Source organism: Tamandua tetradactyla, chromosome 4 (assembly GCF_023851605.1).
Source record: "Tamandua tetradactyla isolate mTamTet1 chromosome 4, mTamTet1.pri, whole genome shotgun sequence".
NCBI classification, from domain to species: Eukaryota; Metazoa; Chordata; class Mammalia; order Pilosa; family Myrmecophagidae; genus Tamandua; species Tamandua tetradactyla.
This window is the reverse complement of record NC_135330.1, coordinates 122,787,188-122,812,638: the sequence shown is the minus strand read 5'-3', so window position 1 is coordinate 122,812,638 and position 25,451 is coordinate 122,787,188. Positions and strand designations below refer to the sequence as shown.

The window sequence follows — 25,451 nt, the reverse complement described above, 5'->3', positions numbered from 1 at the left end:
GAAAAAAACTGAAGATACTGGTAAGAGTGGAGACCACTTCAGAAGGAAAGTTATTATTTAAGTAAATATGGTGCTATTATTTTATATATCATATATGCACATACTAAATATAACTGAATGTGTTCTGGATATAAACACAAGAAAAAAAAACACTTCATTTACATATCCAGCATGGGAATTTACTCCATAAACTGTAATTTAAAATATAGTTTTAACTTAAATTACTAGTAAATTATTACAAACTATGTATTAAAAAATGTGTAAGCAAATATTTTTCCTTAGATTTATAAATTCTGGGTAATATATAACAAATTTTTATTTAAATAATTATGCCATATTATAAAGTAGATTAACTCACCAGTGCCTGCCCATGTAAAAAATAATAAAATAAAAATAAAGTGTATTAACTCAACTAAAAATTGTTTTGTGTATTCAGTTATGAATATTATAAATTCCTTTTGTGGCACTATTTTCTTGACTGATTTTTGTGACAGTATTAAAGTTGCATTATAAAAACATTTAATTTGCAGAAATACACAGAAATAAAAGAGATAATTTTGAAAGTTATAGGTCATTTTGTATATGGTTCTGTTTAAAAAAAGATCTGACAAATCATATGGGATGGAGACCCTCTTTTCCCTCTGATTCAACTTTCAGTGCTTCTTAAAGAATGAAATAATGGCTAAAATTTTCCCAAATTTGGTAAAAGACTTAAACCAAAGTTTCAAGATCTAAGAAAATTGCAAGCAAGATAAATCCAAACCCAATGCATACCATGGCATAACATAATTACCTTCTTAAGATTGAAGACAAAGAAAAGTTTTGAAAGAATTCAGAAAAAGAGATACTTTAGCTATAGAAGAAAACAAGTTTGAATGACATGGATTTCTAATAAGAAACATGAAGGTCAGAAAAAATGATAAAACATTAATCAAGTGAAGAAGGAAAATAATTATCATGCCAGAATTGCATATTCAGTTAACTTATCCTTTAGGAAAAAAGGGGAAATCAGATATTCTCAGATGAAGGAAACTAAGAGAATTTGTAGCCAGCAGATCTTTTTGCAGGTGACATGTAGACTACATGAAAAAATTCAAGGAATCTATAGAAATAAAAACTTTTATAACTATTGAGTTCAACAAGTTACAGACCAACAAGAAAAAAAAATACAACACCAACAAATAAAAACAAAAAGCATTTCTGCGTACTGGCAATGAATACAGGGAATTGAAATAAAAAACGTGATACCATCTACAATCACCCAATAATGAAATATTTTGAGTATATCTAAATAGCATGTACAGGATTTGTATTCTGTGAACTACAAAATACTGATGAAAGAAATTTAGGAAGATCTAAATAAATGATGACATATACTGGGTCCATGAAATGAAAATCTCAACATAGTAAGAATGCCAAGTCTCCCCAATTTTATATACACTTTTAACAAAATTCCTATCAAATTCCATCAGAGCATTTTGTAGAAATAAAGATTATTTTAAAATGTAGAAGGAAAGACAAAGAAAATATAATAGCAAAAGCAATATTTTAAAATAATGAATAAACTGGGAAAATTCTCTTGATGTCAAATTTTATCATATAGCTATAGTAATCAGGATTGTACAGCATTGACAAAGGATAAATATTTTGATCAATGGAATGTGCAATTACCCAAATGATTTTACAAAGGTTCAACAGCAATTCAGTCATGAACGGAAAGCCTTTGCACAAACGATGGTAGAGTAATTATATATCCAAAGTAAGAAATGAACATTGACTTAACCCAGACACCCTATATAAACATAAAACATAAACATATAAAACTTTTAGGAGAGAATATAGGAAAAAATCACTGGGAACTAGGACTTGGTGAAGAGTTCTTAGATGTGACACCAAAAGCATGATCACAAAAGAAAAAAATAAATTGAGCTTCATCAAAATAATTTTTCACTCTTCTAAAAATAGCATATTAAGAAGGCTAATATACAAGCAACAGACAGAAAGTATTTGCAAAGTACATAGCTGGGTAAAGACTAATATCTAGAAATATAGAGACTTTCAAAACTTAACTGTAGAAAACAGGAAATTCAATTAGAAAACAGAAAATACATGGGGAGACTGAAGGGTATATAAAAATGATAACTACACACATGAATATTTTCATTTTTTTTTCTTTGTTCAACATCATTAGCCATTAGAGAAATGCAAATTGAGATCACAATGAGCTGTCACTACACAGCTATCAGAACAGCCAAACATTTTTTTTTAAGTGATGACAAAAGCAGGCAACAATGTAGATCTGGCATACATTGCTCATGGAAAAATAAAATAATATAATGCTAAAACATATCCTTATATACAGCTAACAAGCAAACTCCTGGATATCTGGCCCAGAGAAACATAAACATTTGTCCAGACAAAAACCTGTACTCTAACATATGAGCTGCTTGGTGTGGGTTGAATTATGTCCGTCCAAAATATATGCTTATGTCTAAACCCCCAGTATCTCAGAATGTTAGCTTATTGGAAATAAGCAATTATAGAATGAACATGTCTTTTCAGGTTCCAGGGTGGAGTGTAGTGGTTTGAGACTCTATGTATCCCAGAAAAAAAAAAAAAAAAACACGTTCATAAATGGAATTCCTTCCTGTGACTGTGCTTCCATTGTAAGTAGGACCTTCTGATGAGGTTACTTTAGTTAAGGTGTGGAGCATCTCAATCAGGATGGGACTTAATCCTATTACTCAAGCCCCTTATGAGCAGGATGGAATTTGGGTGGAGAAAAAGCCATGGGGAATAGCCAGAAGATGAAATTCAATGGATCCTGGAAGAGAACAGAGAGGTCAATAGAGACCACCATGGGCATTTCCATGTGACAAACTAAGGAACACGGATTGCTAGCAACCAATTCCAGGATACTAGTCTTCAGAAAGAAAACATCACCTTGATTTTCCTAGCCTCAAGCAGTGAGCAAATAAATTCCCATTGTTTAACCTGGCCCATGTCACAATATTTGCTTTAGCAGTCTAGGGAACTAAAACAGTTAAACAATCTTCAGCATACACTTTCCATAGAATACTACTGATCAATAAATACAACTGAACTATTAATAGCGATAGATGTTGCAACTTGAATGGCTCTCAAAGATATTACGCTGAGTGCAAAAAGATAATCTAAAAAGGTCACACATTGTATGATTCCATTTATATAGCAGTCTCAAAATGGCAGATTTATAAAGATGGAAAATATATTAGTAGCTGCTGGGACTTATAATGGTTGCTCAGATGTATAAGTGGTAACAAGAGGGAGATTTTTGTAGTGATAAAATAGTTCTGCACTATGATTGCAGTGATGCTTATACAAATCCACATGTGATAAAATACGTAGAACTGTATACACACACTCAACCAATGTCCATTTCTTGGTTTTGATATTCTTTTCTATTCATATGAAATGTAACCATTGGAGAAAACTAGGTAAATGGAACACACGACATGCCCCCATATTATCTTTGCTATTTCAGTCATATTAAATAAAAAGGCAACAAGAAAATAAAAGAATTTAAAGAAAAGTTAAAAGAAAAAAAATCTATAAAGAATGAATGGGGAAACATTGTCATTACGGAGAGGAGTCATGGGGACACTGAGGATTAAACCACAGATTCTTGGGTTTAGTGTTTTGACTCAACCTCTGATCTTTTAAAATTTCCTCCCATGGTTAAATAAATTAGAGAATAGAATAAGCAGAGGGCAATGAAATTCCCCAATGTTCAACGTTCAGCGTCATCAATTGACATAAATTTATTGTTTATTCCTTTTAAGTAGAAAAACACAATATACGAAAATATTCTGGCGTCTGTTAAATAAATATACAAAATATCATGCTACTATATGTAATAGAAATTAGTTCCTGGATATTAACTGTTATGTGGATGAAAGGAAAAGTCACCAATTTTGGCTCCTTTCTCTAAACAAGTCTTTGAAAATCAATTAGTCTTAATGCATGAAAATGTCAGACTTCTGGAAAATTTAAGTCTAATGCAGTTTTTCCTTTATAAATATATAGTTTTCATACCATAATTTCCTTTTTTCAGCATTTTACATAGTGTGTCCTGGAAGAAATTTACCATACACCCTGTCATCTAAGGTAATTATTTATGACGCTGAAAAAATTAAAACAATTTATTTTTTTAGCTCACCGTGATAAAATCATCTTTTGTTTGTGGATGTAATTAAAGTTTCAGTGTCCAGTGAGTAATGTTTTTTTATTAAACACTCTTCATTTGGGGGGATTATTCGTAGCTGTTAATCATGGTTTTTGTATTTTTTTGGAATTAGAGTGGCAAGTGGGAATCACATCCTTTTCTCTTTTGGAGGCTTTTGTATATGTAGTTTCGGTTCATTATATTAGTGAGTGGCATATGTCTACACTGTTTTCTGGCTTCTTACTGAGTTTATAATTCCTGTTTCATTTTTTTGCTCTCATGTAAGTCATGCTTGTGGTTATTGAATAATCCTTCTATCATTTGAGGATACCACCTCCTATAGTAACTACTTCCTTAGAGAGAGTATTTTAGAACATTTTCTAAGCTTTATGTCCAATTATATTTTCACTTTTCTTATGAAAGTAGAAGTCTAAAAATATTTAGTCATTTATATATTAGAAAAATAAAATCAGTTATTTTTGATATCCTTATATGATTATATACTCATAATAACACTATGTATACACACCTTTAAAATTAAATCATAATTTTGTTATCAAAATGTTTTTTAAGAGTAAGAAAGATTATTAGTTTTTTATTCAGTAACTTAGAGCTTTTCAATTCTGATGGCTAGAACTTGAATTTTACACTTTTCTAAAAAAGTTTCAAAAAATGTACACTATATATTGATTAATATGCTACTTGTGTCTTCGTTTCCCTTTGAACTAAGTTATTTGGGAGTAACCAAAAGGATTAGGAGAGGGTGGGTCACGGCATGGCAGGTCGCTTTTCGTTACTCCCAAAGTAATTTAGTTCAAAGAGGAACTAACACACAGGTAGCACGTTAATATATATACATATATACATATATTTGAAACTTTTTTAGAAAAGTGTATAAGGATATTGAAGATCTGCCATTTTGTTTGTTTTTTTTTTTTTTTAGAATTAGAGCTTTAGATGATTTTATATTCTAATTACACCATGGGAAGACAATTTTTCTGTAGGCTGAAGGTCAATCAAGTTACCTGTAATTAAGTGCAAATAAATGTATAACAGTATCTAGTTGTGTTATTCTAGAGAGGCAAAATCAATGTGATTTTCAGATTGAAGTTTGTGAGAAGCTTAACAATAGCAATGGTTATTATATAATAGTTGAGGAAAATAAGTAGCAGAAGCATGAATTGCCTCCAGGTGTACATATTTTCAAGTCCGCGTGCCTAGCCATTTTTACGCTTTAATGCAGTATAAGCAGCATAATGATGATTTTCTACACATATCTTATATAATATATTTTCATTAACTACATACATGCTAAAGGAATTTTACTTTGCTTATATACTTAGAAGGGTGGGTTTCAAATATACTTAGAAGTGTAGGGCTATGGAGGGCCCCACAAAACATTTTAGTGGCAGCTGCAGAGAGAAGGGAGATTGTTGTTCTCCTTTTATGTGCTTTTTACAATAGACTTTTGAATATGATTTAGATGAAGAAAGGTTTTAGCTTCTAAATAAACATTTGATAACTCATCTCTATAGAGGGCATATTTGAATTTTGTTTTCCTGATAGGGACGAATAGTATTCAGTTACAAAAGACTGTCAGATTCAACTGTTTCATCCAAGGAAATCAGGTTGGGTGTTGTAAATAGCACATTTTTTCCTGTTCTTTAACTTTAATGGAGAGAGGTAATGATTACACGCTATCTAAAATTACAAGGTACTTTCATAACAAAACAAGATGCATTTTAAGTATTTCAGATCCATGGTATTCTGGTAAAAGCTAGTATATTTCGTAAATCCATATTGACTCCCTCAATTCCCATTTATGAAATGCCATCTTTCGTGTAAATCATAAAACCAAAATTAACATGGAAGTTTATAAAATAAGTATTATAAAATTCTACAAAATATATTTTACAAATATTTTAAATTCCTAGATAGTGAAGTTTAGTGCACCTTAAGAGCTATTGTATGTAACAGGGGTGCATTTTTGTTTAAAAGCAGGTGGCCAGATCCCATGCTCAGAGATAATAAATTAGTGGACATGCTAGGTACTTTGATTCTATATTTTAAACAACCACATCAAATGGCTCTAAATCAGAAGTTCTGTAGACCACATTTGGAGAAAAACCAATTAAAGCCATCATCATTTCTTTATCGATACACTTTATGTCAATTGCATTCTTCCAATTCACACTTTCATTTTATTTTAATACCTGCAAGTGAGATTATATATGAACCGTATCTGGTTTCCATGTGGTACATGTGTTGTAAATGGCTGTGTCTACATTCTTTCTCTATAGGATAATTACTGGAGAAGTAGCAATGGTTCTAGTGTTCTACACTGAATATCTGTATTTCCTGATTTCTATTAGCATCATGCACAGTCACATTTAAATATGAAAAGGAAAGACATCTAGATAAAAACACTACATACAATAATGATTGGGAAATATCCCATCTGTTGCTAAAGACATAAAATCAGATAAATAATTTCCACTGGGACATTATATTTATGAAATCCTGAAAAGTATAGAGATATACTTCATTACTCTTTATTGAAAAATTATTTTAGAAAGATGTAATTTTAATTATTTCTGTGAAAATTGCATTAAATTTTCAAAATTATTTTTGTTCTCATGCAAGATGCTTTAAAAATAATTTAGTCTACTATTCTCTTTTTTAATCCACAAAGGGTATGTGCGCATTTCTGATTTTTCCTAACTCATCCTCTTACTGCAACCTCATGCAATATATACACTAGTATCTTTCCCCTCATGGTATAAAGCCCCCCCCCCCCAAAAAAAAATAGGTGATATGCTTATACATTCAATCAAGGGTTTTAGAGATCTACCCTCATAACATTCCTAAGCAAATTAATAGACTGGTCTCTGATGTACCATGGATACAGATATTATTCTGAGTTTCTAGATTTCTGAGTTTATTCAAGAACAACTATCATTCAAATTCTGTAGAACAAGCAATTTTATCCTTGATGTTCCAGTGCACTTAATTTTTGTAAATAAATAATAACCACTATGGAACAATTATTCGTTAGTCAAAAAACTTTGTGTTAAATATATCTAAGATGAAAATGTAGCATACTCATTTAAAAAGTAAAGATGTAAATTCATGAGGCTGAGCCATGATGATATTTTATAGATATATAAAGCATGTTTGTTAATTTATGCATTTATATATTTATTTTCTAGGTATATAGATAAATATATAGATAAAGATTTTTATAGATATTGTATTTTGAAGAAAACCCATGTTTTGGTCATAAAAAACAGCCTTTAAATTTAATAGAGAATTCATTGAAAAATGATTATTTGAAAGAAAAATACTAAGTCAAAGTGGTATGGATAAAATCTCATAAAAGAAATAAGTAACTCTTGCATGATGATAAGAACAGTGATTACTATGCTAAATGCTATTCACAAATTACCTGTAATATAGTGCAGCAGTTTATCTGTTTTTTTTGAATATTGGATTGAAATAGCTTAGTGAGAGTGTATTCACACACAGATGTGGTTTTATTTAATTTGTAATGACTACTTATTTTATTTAATTTTCTAATGTAAATATTACTTGATGCAATTTTCTGTTACTTAAAATTTTACAGACATTTTGTGTTTTGAGGAAATTAGAAAAGTAAAAAAAAAATGCAAAGGAGTTAAAAACAAAGCCAAAATATGTTAAATAGTTTGGTGTTGATGCAGTTCAGAAATGCTTGTTTATGTTAATATATCTAAGAATGAATGATTTTAAAAATTTTTAAAATTGTGAATAAAAATGAACTATGAGGCTCTTATCCTTTTGTTTTTGCTTGGTGATTATTTTATTTCAATGATATAAAGCTAAATTTAAATATTTTAGCAGAATATAAAGAAATTTGGAATGTATATGAAAATCTGTAATAATTTCATAAGCAAATAAAATGTCATATTAATTTCTTTTGTTTCCTTCCTCAGTGATGAACCATTATGATATGTTCACACACCTCTAATTTGCAACTTAATTCTACTGAACTTATGTTCATAAGTGAATTAAAACAATGAAAAGCAAAAAAAGTAAGTACTTAATATTGATAATAGATGTCTTGGCAGTCCTGACCAATTTGTGTTCATCTTTACATATGGTGAGGCATTTACTTTATTCTGACAGAAAGTAGATGTTTAAAAAGTATTGGTTCAATTGAATTAAACAAAACATATTTTTGGAAAAATATATTATAAATAGAAACCTAAATTGATACTTCCAATGAAAAACTGACATACAAACTGGGAAAACCAAAATTCTTAATCATTTCTTTCATAAGCCACATCCAATTCATTAGTAAAAGCAAATCATTCCTGTCAAACTTTCCAAACATATCTAGAATTCTATAACCTACCAGTACTTTCATAGCTATCACTCTGGTACATGCCATCTTCATCTCTCATCTAGATTATTCCAATAGCCACCTAACTGGTCTCCTTACTGTGTTACCTTGCCCTCTAGGAACTCTTCTCCTACCATCTAGAGAGTCATTAATAGAGAGCAAGGAAGAGTCTTCTAGCAGGGTATCAAATATATTTGCACTCCCTTATATGGTAACCACTAGCCATATGTTACTATTTACTTTACATTAGATAAAATTAAGTAAAAAATAAATATCAGTTTCTCAAGTTTTACTAGACATTTTCAAGTGGTCAGTGACCACACATCCTAGTAGCTACCATAATTCACGGCCCAGATATTGAATAGTTTCATCATTTACTTAAAGGTCTTTTGGTTTTGAACTTCCCTAACCATTAAACTGTGTCTTAATAATCTTTATATTCTCAATGTTTAGTCTAATAAACAGAACCTTATATATTTACAGAAAAGTTCATTGAATGAATGGATTGTTGAGCAAATGAATAAAATACACTTTTAAACTAATTGAAAACTATCTTACATAATGTACTGAATTAATAAAACAACAAGTACCATTGTTGTTCTATTTTCCATGTTGCTTTCTTAACTGAGTTCAGTAGAGTGAGTTTCATTAGAAAAGAAAAATTGCAAGTCATCATGAAACACATTTCAGAAGCATGAAAGTGATTCATAAAAGACATCACTGTGTGCATAAACAAAGGAAAATGCATACTATTAATTTCCCAAATATTATGTATTATTGTTCTTTTTTAAGAGATCACAGTGATATACGAAATCATGTCTGCATCCCGGCAGCTCTCAGTAGTGCTAGGCTTGTTTCATCTTGATCTGTGCCCCTTGCAGCTTATCATAAAATCAATGCGATTTCTCTGTTCAAAAGATAGATCAAGACAAAAAATAGCCCCATCATTTCTGAGCAAGAATATATATATATATATATATATTTTGGTAAACACAGCCTGTTGATATTTTAAAATATAAACTATTATTTTGGAGGGGTACACTGAACTTGGAAAAAAAAAAGGATTCTCATAGGCAAGATGAAAAATATGATTGCAAGAATGTTTAACAAGTAATAAATTTATTTTACATACATACATATGTGTGTATATATATATACACACACATATGTATATATAATGTGTGTCAATTAACCCTTATGGATATTCTTTTTAAATATGAATATGATACTGATTCCCCTTGTTTTTGTGTTTTTGAATTCTTTTGGTTGTCAATTATACATCTAGGACTTAAGTTTGAGTTCATGGCAATTAAGTTTTATTCCACTAATCATGTGATGAATAAAAAGTGGTTGATAGCATGTCTTTGATATTCCAGGCTCGAAGCAATGGGAATCCTTATTGTGAACAGTGATCTCAAGAACTATTTACAAACAGAATAAACAATGAACATATAGAGACAGAAATGAAGTTTAAAACTATAAATAAACACCAGGAAATTTTATGAGAATGCCTATAGTGTGTGATAATGATGATGGCTGAGGAAACTGTGAAGCACCAGGTTTGGCATATTTCAAAAGCTGCCGTCCATGAGGGTTCTACACCGCTCACAGAAGACATCGAAATTTTATCTTTATTTCTGTCTATATGTGTTTACTTGTTGCTAAGTTTCTTTAAGGAAGCATTCTGCAGTGATGCTAAGCATACCTCAGAATGGAAAGTCAGTATTAAACTTTTTTTTTTATGAAGGGCATACACAGTGGTTTTTATATTCTTTGAGGCTAAATTTGAATTATCATATATTTTTGTAATCTGGTAGGTGAAGATTTTCAGTCAGACCCCTGTCACTATACACAGATTCAGTTGAAAAAACAAAAACAAAACAGAAAACAAACCTGAAGAATTTCTAAACTGCATCTACGTATCCCTATAGATTTTTTGCACTGCACAGTAACAGGAAATTATATCGCTTAGGCTACTAAATCGATGATTTATTTTCTTAGTTGATGAAACTATTTTCTCAAAATATATGATGGTGAGTTCTATTTCCCACATACAATTTCAGTAACATTTTATTAAAAGAAGGAATTAATTATTTATAAGAAAATGGATCAGAGGGAATATTTGCAAAAACAACTTCATGTTGAAGAGAACCATACAGAAAATTCTCCTTTAAAAAAAAAAAAAAAAAAACCTGAGAGAATTCTATATTACACTGTGTTAGAAAAGATGATTCAAGCATATTTGATGTTAAGGATCTGTGAGTGAATTTCTCATTTTGCTGTATCTCTACAGAGCTGATCTGAGCAGAGAGTCCCTTTGAAATCAATGGGAGTTTAGTAGTCGGATCAGCTTACTGCCATCATGGAACGTCACTAGAAAGTGGTCCCTCATGTCCTTTGCGATATGTTTTCTCCTCATGTGGACTAATAAAGACAGGAAAAGCTCAGGTTTTTTAAAATTATCTCTTACTTAGAGACAATGGATTTTATTGGAATTAATACCCACATTTCTTGTTTTACCTGATTTTAACCTTTCAGACTCACAACACTAGCCATTCCTTACAAATTTTATTTTTTTCTATATTTAGCTTCACTTGATTTGTGTACCTAATAATGAATGTAGCAAATTAGTTTAAATATACTTGACTTCCACAACCAATCTGCTATTTTGATGAGATTGTTCATTGTTCAGTTCGATGTATTGACTGTGATTAGGGCGCCTGGTCTGTGGTCCTGGGAGGAGATGGTCTCACTATTTTGGAAAGGCTTATCAAGCAACAAAGAGTGGGGGAAAAGAAAGAAGAAGAAAAAAGAAACCCTTTCCAGGTGTTTAAGCAATAAAACCATTGATAAATGAAGTAGGGATCTTCACATCAAATTCGAACCCATGATAGTGTCCAGAAATTACATGGTGTCTGCAAAGAAGAACCATTCAATTTTATTCATCTCTTTTATTTGAATTCTTCATGAAAGACATCACTGTGTGCACAAACAGGAAATTTATAATTTATACTTTATGAAGGAGTGTGTTGTTGATTTCTGCCAGCAGATAGAGAAAGGGTAGGAAGAAGAGATTATATGAAATTTTCTGCCTATTCCTTTGTTTATGACATCAAAGGAAAGTAAAACACTTTTTATCATGGGCATTGTGAGGTAGTGAGTTATCAGTATTTACTTTCTACTTCATGCAGAAAAGGATTCAGAAAGAGTGACCTGTAAAATGATAATTTTCAGAAGAAGAGAAAATCATTTCCAGAAGAAAGGAAAATCTTTAAGCATGTGTTAAAGATTTCATTCAACTCATGAAAAAATCAAGCAGATGTTAAAAAGATAATCAAAACCACAGACATATGTATAGATTGGGAATATTAAAATTAATATTTAAATGGAGTCGAAATTGATAGTTTTCCACAGAGTGGAGGAAAAACAATGGAATCTCTAGTAAACAGAACAAAATGTGCACGTCGACAGACAAAAAATTGCATTGCTGTCAGTTATGTATAATTTACAGAGTTGTAAAGTATCTCTAATAGAATCAGATTCAGACAAGTTGGAAGGGTGCATTATAGAGAATTCATCATTTTCATTCGAATATTATTCTTTCCCTACCTGTAAAAATTCCTTAATTCTCACAAGAACAGAGATGGATTTAAAAGGTCTATTATTTCCTCTGGATTGAAAAACTACAAAACTTTACCATGTTTGTAGAAGTAAACATTTTGTTCACAAACACTCTCATTTTCTCTCATTTATGGCTTCTATAACTGCAGAGATTGTGGACCCACTGACTCTAGCTTTGAATGCTGTCTAATATAATCTATTGAATGTTGAACTAAAAGCAACAAATTTCTCCTTCTTCTGTTTTTTTTTCATTATTTCTCATAATGTTTAATACATCAGATCGAGGGCAGTGATCTTGAGATTTCATTACCTCTAGATGGCTCCTCTGGTATGTAATGACGGTATTTAGAACTCATGATTATACATGTTTTACCTGGACTCATAGTAGACTACTGAGAGTTTTTTTGGTTTTTTGTTTTGTTTTAATTCCCTGACTAGCCAACGACTATCCCAGGTCTGTCTTCTCCAATATAAGCTATGCACCAATAGATTCTATTCCTCAATTCTATGCATGGAAATGAAACTACACTATCATTTTCATATAGATATCTCCGACAAATTTTCAATTTCCTGAGTATACATTACTTACATGTCCACTCTGTATGAGCTCCTGTAGCTGCTAATCATGAAATTTACTTGCATAAAAAAACTGTGGCCAAACTTCTGATAAGTGTTTTTGCTTTTTTTAACTTTTTTATTGCATTTTATAGCACATATCAAAGCAAAAAAAAGAAAAAAGCAATACGTCTCAAATAAAGCAGTCTTCAACAAGCAGTTACAGGACAGATCCCAGAATTTGCTATGAGCTACCACATCATCATCTTAGATATTCCTTCTAGGAGCTCCAGGAGGCTAGAAGGAATAAATATTTTTTCTCATCACAATCGAATTTATTTTTCCTTTTTGTGAAAAGTAGCATATATTCAAAAAAGCAATAAATTTCAAAGCACATCACCACAATTAATTGTAGAACAGATTTCAGGGTTTGGTGTGGATTGCCATTCCACGAGTTTAAGTTTTTATTACTAGCTGCTCTAAGATACTGGAGACTAAAAGAAATATTAATTAATGATTCAGCATTCATATTAATTTGTTAAATCCTATCTTCTCTGTATAACTCCACCATCACCTTTGATCTTTCTATCCCATTATGTAGGGGTATTTGGTCTATGGCCATTCTAACTTTTTCATGTTGGAAGGGATTGTCAATAATATGTGGTAGGTAATTGGAACTATCTGATGCTCTGGAGAGGCTGGGCCCTCTAGGTTTCAGGACTTTCCTTGTACAGGGACCCATCTGGAGGTTGTAGGTTTCTGGAAAGTTATGCTGCCCTAGGTGTTCCTTAGAATTGTCTAGAATGGTTTTGGTTGGGGGTTGGCAAGTTATGATAGGTAGCAGATATCTAACTGAAGCTTACCTAAGAGTGACCTCCAGAGTCGCCTCTTGACTCTATTTGAACTCTCTGCCACTGATACTTTATTAGTTAAACTTCTTCACCCCTTTTGGTCAAGATGGAATTGTTGATCCCATGGTGCCAGGGCTGAACTCATCCCTGGGAGTCACCTTCCATGTCGCCATGGAGATTTCCACCCCTGGATGTCATGTCCCACATAGGGGAGGAGGGCAATGATTTCACGTGCAGAACTGGGCTTAGAGAGAGTGAGGCCACATCTGGGCAACAGAAGAGGTCCTCCGGAAGTGGTTCTTAGGCATATCTATAGGTAGGCTAAGCTTCTCTGTTACATACGTAAGCTTCCCCAGAGCAAGCCTCAAGATCAAAGGCTTGACTTGTTGATTTGGGTGTCCCTGATGTTTGACACAGTATCAGGGTTTTCCCTGATGGCAAAGTTTAATAGTCCCATATTTTTTCTCCCATCTTTCAAGAGACTTTGCCAACACTTTTTGATTATCTGCTTAATATATTCTAGGATATATCCAGCCAATACATTAAGCTGAACAGGATTAAAGGCCCTCATTCTTATTATGGGCTTCCCTGTATTTTGATTGTTCAAATGAGCTGTTCAGACAGGTTGAGTTAGAGTATGTGCTATAGAAAATTTAGGTTCAGACAAAAAAATCTTTCTTCCTTTGGTCTCAATGGACCAAAAGGAAGGTGCAGTTCTAAAGTATAGAAAATGTCTTCTTCCCCCCTGTGCTCTGAATTACCTCAGTCCTGACCTGGTTGTCTTTATTCTCATCTCTAAACACCAAGTTATACATGTATAAGACAGCCTCTCAAAATCCAGAAATAACAATTATGACTCCATACTAAATGTCTCTGCTATAGGAGCTTACAATCTAGGCCCCTGCTCTTTATAAAAATTTTCTAAATGAGACCAAACAATAATTGTTCTTTAATTTCTGGTTTATTTTGCCTCACCAAATGTCCCACGGGTTTGTTCACATCAATGCATGCCTTGGGACTTCATTTCTTTTTGTGGCCACATAATATTTGATCATAAGTATACACCATCACTCACCAATCTACTTCTCAACCAGTCCATCCTTCAGCCACCTGTACACATTAGGTAATAATGTATATAATAATGCCAAAAGTCCACAGTCCATCAGCAGTCTCAATTTTAGATAAGTTCATTGCTCCCAAGAGAAAGATAACCAGCAAACACATTCTCACCAAATAGGAGATCTAAACTTGCCCTTAACTCTTGTCCCGCCCCCATTATGTTTTAACCCTGGAGTTGCTGTGGTACTGCTGATGTTTTCTAGTTAAACATAGCCCATAGCTTTCAATAGCAGTTTCATCCTGTATCCTGGACTTAACCACTCTTTGTACATGAATCATATCTTTGAAGCAGTTCTTGCAAGTACCTATTTATATTTCTAGTGTTAATCAGTGGGTCAATGATCTGTACAACCCCTTTCAATCATGTTCATCTTCAATATGGTAATATTACTTACAGACATACTAGTGAACTGCCTTAACTTCTATCTACATTTGCTCTCATTACCTAACTGTCCACCGATCTCTAGCTTCTATGCATCTCTAAGATCCTTATATTCTGTATTATAGGCCTCTAATTTCACCTTTACCATGGTCATAAAAGCGGCATCATACAGTATCTATCCTTTTGTGTCTGCCTTATTTCACTCAGCATTATGTCTTCAAGTCTCATCCATCTCGTCATGTGCTTCAGGACATCATTTTGTCTTAATGCTGCATCATATTCCATCATACGTATATACTACATTTTGTTGTTAATTGACTCATCTATTGATGGGTATTTGGATTGTTTCCATCTTTTACCAATTATAAATAATGCTGCTATGAATATCAGTGGGAAAATGTCTGTTTGTGTCACTGCTTTTAGCTCTTCTGTGTATATACCAAGTAGTGCTACTGTTGGGTCATAGTTTCCTAAGGAACTGCCAAACTGTCCTCCATAGCAGCTGTACCATTATACAGTTATACATTACACCATTATACCAGCAGTGCATAAGTGTCCTAATTTCTCCACATCTTCTCCAACATTTGTAGTTTCCCGCTTGTTTAATAGTAGCTATTCATATAGGTATGAGGTGGTATCTTATTGTAGTCTTGATCTGCATTTCCCTTATAGCTAATGAAAATGAGCAGCTCTTCACATGCTTTTGAGCCATCTGTATTTGCTCTTCAGAAAAATGCTTATCCATATCTTTAGCCCATTTTATAATTGGGTTGTTTTTTGTTGTTGTTGTTGAGTTGTATGGTTTCTTTGTGTATACAGGATATCAATCTTTTGTCTGATGTGTGATTTCCAAATATTTTCTCCCATTGAGTTGGCTGCCTCTTCACATTTTTGACAAAGTCTTTGGAGATGCAGAAGTATTTTGGGAGGTTCCCATTTATCTAGTTTCTCTTTTGTTGTTTATGCTCTGGGTGTAAAGTTTAGAAAGCTACCTCCTATCATTAGATCTTGAAGATATTTCCTTACATTTTTTTCTAGAAGCTTTATGGTGCTAGTTCTTATATTTAGAGGCTTGATCCACTTTGAGTTAATTTTTGTATAGGATGTAAGATTAGGGTCCTCTTTCATTCTTTTGGCTATTGATATCCAGTTCTCCTATGCCCATTTATTGAAAAGACTATTTTATCCTGGTTCAGTGGATTTGGGGACCCTGTCAAAAATCAGTTGATCACAGATTTGGTGGTCTATTTCTGCACTCTCAATTCAATTCCATTAATCGATACTTCTTTCTTTGTGCCAGTACTAGTTGTTTCGACCACTGTGGCTTTATAAGAAGCTTTACAGTCAGGTGGTGTTACTCTTCGCACTCCACTCTTCTTGTTTAGGATGTTTTTAGCTACTCAGGGTCCTTTCCCTTCCAGATGAATTTGGTAACTGGCTTTTCCAACTCTTTGCTGTAGGTTGTCAGAATTTTGATTGGCACTGTGTTGAGTCTGCAGATCAACTTGGATGGAATTGACATCTTAATTATATTTAACCTCTTATCCAAGAGCATGGGATGTCTTTTCATCTATTTAGATCTTCATTGATTTCTTTTAGCAATGTTATATAGTTTTCTGTGTACGAATATTTTGCATCCCTAGTTGTATTCCTAGGCACTTGATTCTTTTAGTTGTTATTTTGAATGGAATTTTTTCCTTAACTGACTCCTCAGTTAGGTCATTGCTTGTGTATAGAATATTTATTTGTGCACATTAATTTTATATCTTGCCACCTTGCTGAATTTGTTTATTAGCTCAAATAACTTTGCTGTAGATATCTCAGGATTTTCTAAGTATAGTACCATGTTATCTGCAAATAATTAAAGTTTTACTTCTTTCTTTCCAATGTGACTGCCTTTTATTTTTCTTTTTTTCTGCTGATTGCTCTAGCTAGAACTTCTAGTACAATGTTGAATAATAGTAGTGACAGAGGGCATCCTTATCTCATTCCCAATCTTAGGGAGAAAACTTCCAGTTTTTCTCTAATTATTATGATGGCTGTCAGTTTTTCATATATGCCCTTTATCATATTGAGGTAGTTACCTTTGATTCCTATCTTTTGAAGTGATTTTATCAGAAAATGATGTTGAATATTTTGAAATGCTTTGTCAGCATCAATCGAGATGATCATGAGGTTTTTCTCTTTCAATTTGTTAATGTGCCATATTACATTAATTGATTTTCTTGTGTTGAACCATCCTGGCATTCCTGGTTAAATCCCATGTGGTCACGGTGTATAATTCTGTTAACGTGTTATTGGATTTGATTTGTTAGTGTTTTGCTGAGAATTTTTGCATCTATGTTCATTAAGGAGATTGGCCTGTGATTTTCCTTTGTTATAGCATCTTTACCTGGTTTTGATATTAGAATGAAAGCAGCTTCATAAAATGAATTAGGTAATGTTCCTTTTTCATCCATTTATTTTTTGGAAAAGTTTGAGGAGAGTTGGTGCTATTTCTTTTTGGAATGTTTGACAAAATTTCCCTGTGAAGCCATCTGGCCCTGGGCTTTTCTTTGTAAGAAGATTTTTCATATCAGATTGAATCTCTTTATTTGTGATTGGGGTTTGTTGAAATCTTCTATTTCCTGAGTCAGTATAGCTTGTTTGTTTGTGTTTCCAGGAATTTGTCCATTTCATCTAAATTGTCTAGTTTGTTGGCATATAGTTGTTCATAGTACTGGCTTATGATTTATTTTGTTTCTTCAGGGTCTGTGGTAATGCACCCCTTCTCATTTCTGATTTTGTTTATTTGCATCTTTTCTCTTTTTGTCTTTGTCAGTCTTGCTAGTAGCCCATCAATTTAATTGATTTTCAAAGGAGCCAACTTTTGATTTTATTGGTTCTTTCTGTTGTTCTTTTGTTCATTTAACTCTGCTTTAATCTTTGCTATTTCTTCTCTTCTATTTGCTTTGGGGTTAGTTTGCTGTTCTTTCTCAAGTTCCTCCTGGTGAGCAATTAAGGCCTCAATTTCTGCTGGTCTAGGGTGCAGGGCCCTTTATATACATTTGCAGAGCTCAGGGCAGTGGGTTGGCATTGTGCCTATGTGAGATGGGGGTGGATGTGGCCCAGCTGTGCAAGTCAATGCTTGCCTGGAGCTGGGGCTCGTGACTGGTGGCCCTGTACATGCACAGATCTGGGAGTGCTGCAAACTGATGTACATGTACGCAGAGATGGGGGAGGCAGGGTGCAGTTGCACAACTGTATGGGGTGGGAGCTAGTGTAGCCTGGGTACGGAGGTATGCACCATAGCCTTTATGAGCTGGTGACCTTCTGCAGGGGGCAAGGAAGGGAAGGTCGGTTGGGGAGAGACTGCACTTGCACAGTAGAGGTGAGTTGGGCTGGGGCAGGCATGTGCAGTCTTGGGGTGGGTGTGTGTGGCAGGTACATGCACAAGGTATCAGTAGGGTGGGGGTGCTTGGAGCACAAGGAAGGGGGCAAGTGATGGGGTTCAGGTGAGTTGGGTGTGGGGTAAGTTGCAGGTGGAAAGGCTGTGCTGGTGGGTAGCCCGTTCAAGGAACATGACTTGATCTACTTTCTAGTCCCTGTCTCCCTATTTTTGCCCTCCTGAGGGCTCCGGGCTTCTGCTTTAGGCTGTTTGCACCAGACAGGTGGTTTCTGGTTCTGGGCTTCTCAGCTCCTCTGCTTTTGCAACCAGGACCTCCCTATGTGGTGCAGAAGACCCTCTCAGGTCACTTACACCCTGGGATTGCCATCTCAGTCCCCTTTCGTCCTTTCTCTAGCTGTTCCCTGGAGCTGGGGTAAACTTTTATGTCTCTTATTCTGCCTTCTTCCCACTGTACAATTGACAAATGTTTATATTCTGGTTTTATATTGGTTTATATGATAAGAGTATACAAGAAATTCATATTTCTGAAATTTAGGCCTTTCAAATTTATAGATTTTACTTTTGCCATTTTTCAAAAATGTCCTTTAGGGTCTATGATATATGATTGATATTTTTAGGATCTTGGATTAAAATGAGATAATTAGTGAGAGAATGGGGTTAGCACATGCATTGCTTTGGTTTTAATTAGTAGAGCATTGATTTCACACCCCAAATAATTACATGGAGAACATATCACCACCCTTTTCCATATTTCAGAACTGAAACGATTACTTTTTAAGAGTGATAACCAAGTTGTTGAATATTGAAAATCTCAGGAAAAATTCCTTTAGAATATCAAAATCCTAAGGTTCTCTTTAACCCTTTTAGATGCAAAAGCAGTCACATGAAAGAGTTTGCCAGGTATGTGAGTGAGTCATGGATTAAGTATTGACACTTCATTATAGTGAAAGGCAACTGAATAAAAGGCAAAAACAAAGTCAAAATTAATTATGAAAATAAGAGAATCTCCTTGAATATTATTGGTTATAATAAAGCTTTAGAGAAACAAAATAATTTGGAGTCTTGAATTACCTTTCAAATGAATATTTGATCTTCACATAAGGCTCAACTTTTTGTCAGAGTTAACATGCTTCAATTCGACTACTTTTTGCTTCTAATCTACCCTGCCGATATGGTAAAATGGTGGTTATGTTTCAGTGGGACTAGGTTATGTTTAAAAAACAAAACACTATGGAAGTAAATGTTAGGTGAATGCCCCTTGTATGACATTTCTTCCACCAGGATTCCAATTCATACTTCTTATAGGTGTTAGCTATGGGCTTTCACTTTTTAACAGAATAACCTCAAAAAGCGGCAGTGCTGATGTTTTACTAAAAAGGTAAAAGATTATTACACTAAATTTTGATGTTGATATTAACTCCTGATTTCTACCCTTTTCTGTACCCAGGATAAGCTTATCTTCAAACAGATATATTAAGTATTCTCCATATTATATTTATTGACTAAAATTTAGAAAACAATATATAATGAATACCAGAGATCATAATTGCAAAACTAATATGTTTTTATTTATTTTGTTCTAGACCAGCACTGCCCAATTTTGTAATGATGAAATTGTTCATATAATTTGTGCTGTCCAATAGAGTCAATATTAACCACGTGGGCTATTGATCCCTGGAAATTTAAGTTATGCAACTGAAGTTTGCATTTTATTTAATTTTGATTAATTAGACTGCTACATGTGGCTAGGGTAAACATATTGAATAATAAAGTTCTAATATCTTGAGTGGTATTTTTAAAATGTCATGCAATACAAATATTTCTCATTGGGTTTTGGGACTTCTCTCAGAAGAATTCTTGGAATCATGAATTCAAGAGTAAATGAACAAGATAACATGTGTCAGTGAGAACCCTGGGGCCTCAAGGTGTCTCTAGGGAAAGGTTATGACTGAAGCTATTTTTGATGTTTCCTCACATTCTTTAATTGTTTTATGTAAATAAGCCAATGTTTTCAGGGAAAAAAAGTCTTCTCTTAATGATAAAAAACTAGAGATTAGATTAATACATGTAAATCTATTATTTCTACTTGAAAAACAATCTGAATATATATGCTAGGCATCGTGTGCATATATAAATATATTTAACTCTTTTGCCTATTAAATTCAGGAAATTAAAACAAGCAGTTTTTTAAATTAAAGATTATATAATTAATTTATATTATATTATTGGAAATAATTGGTATTTTGATATTGTTGCTATTTAATGAAAATATGAAATAAAGGCTTATTAAATATTAAGAATAAAAAAATGGAGAAATATTTATAGTGAATTAAAAGATGGAAGAATGAGGAGAGATATCTGTTTTAGTTTCAGTAATTTGATAAATCTGTTTTAGAAAATATAAGGACTAAATTAAACTAAGGATAGTTTTATGACTATTCTTTCATGTCAATGACATGAAAAGAGAGTATAAAAATAAATTTGGTTCAAGAACAATTGATGCCAAGATAAATATTTTCTCATATGTGGCATTAAATGAAATGTACCAGGAACTATTTTCTTAATATGATCTCTAATGCTGTTGTAAAGTTATTCACCCACACATAGCAATATGATTTACCAGGAGAAATTTTCAGTAAAATTGGATTGCTTTATACAAATTTGTTTATCTCAGGCAGATATTGTACCCTCGATGTCGTATTTGCCATGTATCTTAAAGTGTAAAGTACTTAAGGTGCCCTGCTATGAAACAATACCAATTGCCAATCATAATTCCACTGAGGAAAAAGTGATAAATGCAGCCTACGCAAGAGGAAGTACCACCTACAGCAAAAATGATTATGTTCTAAAATTTGGAAAAACAGAGAAAAATATTAATAAATTCTAAAAATCTTTGCAGGAGTTACAAATCAATTGCTAACTCTTTTATTTGGTTTGTATTAGTTTTCATAATAATGTCCTATGCTATTTACTTATCTATCTACTTAGCCCCACAGAAGTCCTTCTTTATTAAACCTTCTCATGCTGGGGCTGAAAATCTGTAAACTGTATTTTTCAGACTCCATTGCTTGAATGATTCATATTGGTTTCTACTGATATGAGGTTCTAGTGGGAGATCAGAAGTCTGGAGAGAGAGAGAGAAAAGTTCCTTTATTCTCATCTACAAAGTAAAGGTGGCGACAAGCAGTCTTTGAAGACCATAGGAATAGTAGCAGAGGCAAAATGACTGGATTTCAGTAGCTCAGACAGCAACAGCACATGCTAAATGGTTCAAGTACTGAGTCATCGTCCCTAATGACTATAATCATTCTGCTGTGCTTCACCCCAAAGGCTCATGTAGCCTTCTGCCTGACAACATAAATCTGGTACTTTTTTGTATACTCCTTTAGCATCCACCATCAAATTTTTGTTATTTTAATGCTTCTAAATTTTTTAAAACATTTCTGCCTATTAAACCCCATATATGAAATGTTTGTTTCTGTTTTTCTTACAGTACCTAGTATAACACAAATGCCCTTATATTTAAAAACTTACTGCTCAACAAAATATTTTCCTCAAAGAGCCCATCATTCCATGAATGTTAAAGTTCTTCCTTCTTCTTTTTTCATTGCTAAAATGCTCTTTTCCTACCATCTCCTCTATCTTAATATTTCAGCCTTCAAAACTTAATATACTTAACTTTCTCATGGCAAGGTGGTAGCTTTTCTTCTGGACACTGCTGGATCTAATTTTCAGCATTACTTATTTGGAATATAATAATGGTTTGTCTATGTCCTCATACTACGTAAAGATTATGTACATGTTCAATGGTGCACCTAATGAGTAGACAGGGAACATGAGACTATTTAAACTACAAAAGGATATTAAGGCATTATTGTCTTCCTTTTTATGGAACATACGTTGATTGAAGCATTTTTGGTGCATTTATTCCTTCTGATTTATTGAGAATTGAGAAGTTCTGTCCCTAATTTCCAGTAGATTGTAGAGTAAAAAGACTTTGAAAGAGTGGTGACCATAAACTTTCCGTTGAAGAGAAGTTGGGAGTGCTTTAGCTAGTGAGAGACGCACTTATATGCATGCATGTTAAGAATAGGAGATCATTTAAAAGATGAGGGTGAGAGACAAGGAAAGAGGGGGCTGTTGAATATATAGGAAAAGAGGAACAAATGAAGGAAGTCTTACAAGGAATTAAAAATGAATAGCATTTTTATCTAAGCAGAAGAATGACTTGGAGGAACATAAGTGATTGTTCTCTTTTTCCCAATAATGGAGCAAAAATGATGTAGAAATGTGATGATAAAAAAAGTAAATAAACAAAACAGAGTAGGTAGAAGTTTGAGCAATTCGCTGTCTGATGGCATCTATCTTATTTGACAAATTGGAAGTAAAATCATGTGTTCAGAGTGGGAACAAGGATGGAAATTGAGTAGTATAGGGAAAATGAGATAGAAATTAAGAGGAAAGAGAAGAGATGCTGGATTAAAATGGCAAAGGTTCAAAGAAAAATTGTAAAGGTACAACTTAATTAATGCCTTTAGATTTTTAGTGGTGCCAAATTGTAATGCATATTTTCTCCCACTGGGTCTGTTAACCTACTTGTAGAATGAGATGTTGACATGTTGAATTCTGGAGAAGGTCAAAGATTGTGATATATTAAGTCTAGTGGAGTAAAAATAAAATATAAATAGTCCATGGTGTTTAATAATGCTTATTTAAACTTAATCATGTGTTTGAATATTGAGTCCATGATATTTACGTCTTATATAAGATTAAGAAGAGGTTATTAGATACTGATAAAAAATAATTTAAGGGAATGAAGGCTTTGAGGTCAAATAACAGTTGTTGTCACAGTGAAGGATGGAATTAAATATTAAAGAATAAGAAATTATATTAAAGGCCTGAATAATGGATCTTAGTAGCTTTAAATGGTATATTTATTTGTGATGAAAAGATACAGAGTTTATTCGTTGCTTTAGAACATAGGTAAAAACAATTGGATTTAATGAAGCCCAGGTACTTTTACTTTTGTATTTAAATTAGTAGTCAAGATGGATTTTAAAATATCCTTGGGTGATCACCTTCTTAGTGCTAGGAAGAAAAACTGTAATCCCTTTTGATCTTATCTTCTCAGTGAATTTACAGAATTGACCTAGGTAGCTAAAAAATACCAAAGACAACACATAATAGAAGTGATGGAATAGAATTTCATAAAATCTCAAAGGAGGAGACCTTTCTCGGTGCAAGTGGAGAAGTGGTCTTGAAATAGTTGTTAATGAACACCACTTATGGGACCCTCAGTAAGGTGAATGTGAGAGACAGCAAAGTTCTCATTGACAAGGCTGCAGGAAAACAAAGGCAGGAGAAAGTGATGGTATAAATAAACCAGAAGGAGTGGGATATTTTTGTGAGCAGTAGAATGGGAAATTGTTTCTAATGCCATGGAAGTTCCAAATGATGCAGAAGAAGCAAGAGCATAAGGGAGAAGGTAGAACCTGCTCTAGAAGAACCTGCCAAGGGAAATGTGTAAAAATTTGGGAATTGAGAAAAGTGAGATGTAAGGGGATTGCACAGTGCCCAAATATCAGCAACCCCACACCATTGCCATTTCTGTTCAAGACAAGAGCTGTGCTGAGGATTGCCGGCTACATATATAGTCTGTCTATAGAGGTGTCCAGACTCATGCCATTGGTGTCCCCATGAATACATCCAAGCAGAGTCAGACCGATAAAACACTGAGTGACAAAGTAGATTTGAGGATAAAGATGCATGGCTAAGAGTCACATCAGATTCATCTTCTGGTTTCCAGACAGTAATATCAAGAATTCAAGTGCCCACACTCCTTTTCCTCTTCTAGATTATGAACTCTGCATGTAATCGTAGCTCAATAAACACTTGATGTTGATGATTGTCCTATCTTATTATTAATTAAAGAGTTTAATGCATGCAATTGAATGGAGTTCAACAGGAAAATAATACCAAAGATACATATTCTTATAAATAACTCTATGGAGATATATTAATTCTTCAAATATCAAAACTATTAATGAAATATTTAATGAACAACAATAGCAGTAATTATGAAAGTGATGCTTAAAGCAAAAGGTAATATTAACAGATCTGGAACCCTACCACTGGATAATGAGCTTTGATTCTTCAAAAAGATTCAGTTCTAGTCAAAGCATAGTTTCAAAGATACTGATGCTGTGACAACATTCCTTTGAAATAAGTTCAGTTTTTATTGCAACTGATGACTCAAATGGATTTTAAAATGAGTTTATCTATTAAAGAGTTTATCTTGGTGCTACCAAAGTGTCCATTTTGATTGGGAGGAGTGATTTCATATGTAATTGTTCTACTAGAAATATGTCATAAACACTCTAACAAATGCAACAGATGATTTATGAATCAAACAGTTGGTAACTGGCAATCAGGTTGCTAACTATTTTTCTTCTGATAATAACCAAATATTAATGAATAGTTTGAATTTCATTTGGCAAGAATCCAAAAACTTTCAGTAAAGCTGCAATGAATTTTTATTATAGAGATTTTTGTTTTACTTTTTATATAATTCATAACTTACCATTACATTTTTATGGACTGTAAACTTTTGTATAGATTTAGATATATTACAAAATTGAATATAATCATCCTTTCATTAGGAAGGCTAATCTAATTTAGAAATAATTTCAGTGTGTGATACTTGGGTATAATGCAACTAATGAAAAAATAAAACATTCTGTTTGCAGTTATTCGTTTTTATTCATGCTGGTTCCTTCAAAGTAGGAAAATATCCTAGTGCATGTGAAAAATTGGGTCTGGGGATAAAGCAAAGAAAAATGGTAATGATGAAGATCGTTACCAAATAACCCTCTGGAATTGTTTAAATATAATTGTTATGCCATCTTCTTCATCTACTTCCCTTTGGCCACTGTGAGATATTAGTTGCTGCT

At 33.1% G+C, this 25,451-nt stretch overlaps 1 long non-coding RNA gene across 2 annotated transcripts in view; it reads left to right on the top strand.

Annotated features, from left to right (window-relative positions):
- LOC143679328 (uncharacterized) overlaps nt 1-10,329 on the top strand; it is an 81,727-nt gene extending 71,398 nt beyond the window's left edge. For both annotated transcript variants that reach the window (XR_013173658.1, XR_013173657.1), the window contains 3 exons: nt 4,094-4,146; nt 8,176-8,274; nt 9,962-10,329. This is a non-coding gene — a long non-coding RNA (uncharacterized LOC143679328). The remainder of the gene's footprint in view (nt 1-4,093; nt 4,147-8,175; nt 8,275-9,961) is intronic.
- Nucleotides 10,330-25,451: the final 15,122 nt, after the last annotated feature.